Source organism: Somniosus microcephalus, unplaced genomic scaffold, assembly GCF_052327205.1.
Source record: "Somniosus microcephalus isolate GS21.2 unplaced genomic scaffold, FLI_Smic_1.0 unresolved_chr1, whole genome shotgun sequence".
Taxonomy (NCBI): domain Eukaryota; kingdom Metazoa; phylum Chordata; class Chondrichthyes; order Squaliformes; family Somniosidae; genus Somniosus; species Somniosus microcephalus.
Window position 1 is genome coordinate 19,540,647 of NW_028225179.1, and position 1,699 is coordinate 19,542,345.

Here is a 1,699-nt window from a genome sequence, read left to right on the forward strand (position 1 = left end):
ACCAATTTGGAGAAGTCTGGCTAAGACAGAGCAGATTGTCTCCCCACTGGTGTAATAAAGACAACTTGATTATCGATGCAAAAACCTTGTGTCAAGTGTTGGTTTAAAATATTCCACAACAATTCTATAGTTATTAATGACTTAGAAAATTCCTATATCCACGTTTGCCGAGGATGCAAAGGCTGGTGGTATGGTAAGTCGTGTAGACAGCAGCATATAATTACAAAGATATATTTATAGATTAAGTGAATGGGCGAAACAGTGGCTGATGGATTTCAACGCAGGTAAGTATATCGTCATTCATTTTAGACCTAAAAAGTAGATCCGAGTATTAATTACATGGTGCAGAGCTCGGAACAGTGGAGTTCCAAAAGGGTTTCGGGTCCATGTACACAGATCACTGAAATGTAGCAGTAAGGTACAAAAATAATCAAAAAAATAGAATAGAAAGGAGATGAAGTTATTCTACAGCTATACAGAGACCTGGTTAGACCACATCTGGAGTTCTGTGTACAGTTCTGGGCACCGCCTGTTAGAAAGGATAGATTGACCTTAGAGGAAGTGCAGTGCACATTCACCAGAACGTTACCAGCGCTCCAATGGTTAAAATATGAGGAGAGATTACATAAACTGGGCTTGTACTTCCTGGAATATAGAAGGTTGTGGGGATTTGATTGAGGTTTTTAAGATTTTGAAACGAATTGATAAGCTAGATAGAGATAAACCTTTTTTCGCCGTTGGTGGGGGAGCCGAGGACAAGGGGACATAATCGTAAAATCAGAGGCAGGCCATTCGGGAAAGAAGTTAGGAAACATTTCTTCATGCGAAGGTTGGTAGCAGTGTGGAACTCTCTCCCACAAAATAGGAGTATATTCCAGCTCAACTAATAATGTAAATCTGAGATCGGTACGTTTTTGCTACACATGCGTTAAAATGATCTGGAGCCAAAGCAGCTGGATGGAGTTAAGACACAGCTCAGACAGGAATTCAATGAATGGCGAACAGGCTCAAGGGCCTCCTCCGGTTCCTATGTTCAGTACACCAATTGTAAATGAAGAAACGCTGTCTTGAAGGGTGAATTATAAATATGGCACCATCCTTTGCAGAGATCATAAGCGTTTTCTTACCAAAAATAGCTTTAGTTTTTACTTTCAACCTCGTTGCCTGAGCATCTACCAGGAGTGGGGTTCGAACCCAAGCAAACACACCGTCCATTGGATTTTAAGTCCAACGCCTTAACCACTCGGCCACCCTGGTGATAAAAACCCAGCCGCGCAGTGCTTGAAAATTCGACAAATCCCTTGCTGACTAAGTTTAGTTTTCAGCGCAGAGCAAACTATGCATCAGCATAATCCGAAAATGTGAGAGGATAAAGACAGCAGCTGGGCAAGTAATGCATTGAGCTGACCGTTCGTAACTAGACAAGAAACCCCTCGGCTTTTAGCCCACAGAGCATGTAACCCTCCCATCAGCACTGAAAACCTTTGAAGGAAGAATGTTAAAATGCAGGTCAAACACTCAGGATCAGCAAGCTCTAAACTGAGCCAGCGCTTAAAGGGTTATATTATAAAGTGCAGAGTAAAATGTTGTGGGGGAGCGATGGGGAGAGTGACCGAGAGAAAGTAATAGTTGGAGGGATAATCAGAGACCCAATTAGCAAAGCTTACAGAAAGTGACTGAGACTGAGTGAGACATACAG

At 42.2% G+C, this 1,699-nt stretch overlaps 1 non-coding gene across 1 annotated transcript; it reads right to left on the bottom strand.

Annotated features, from left to right (window-relative positions):
- Nucleotides 1–1,173: 1,173 nt before the first annotated feature.
- Nucleotides 1,174–1,257, bottom strand: trnal-uaa (transfer RNA leucine (anticodon UAA)). The gene has a single exon. It is a non-coding gene; the product is annotated as a tRNA-Leu (tRNA).
- Nucleotides 1,258–1,699: the final 442 nt, after the last annotated feature.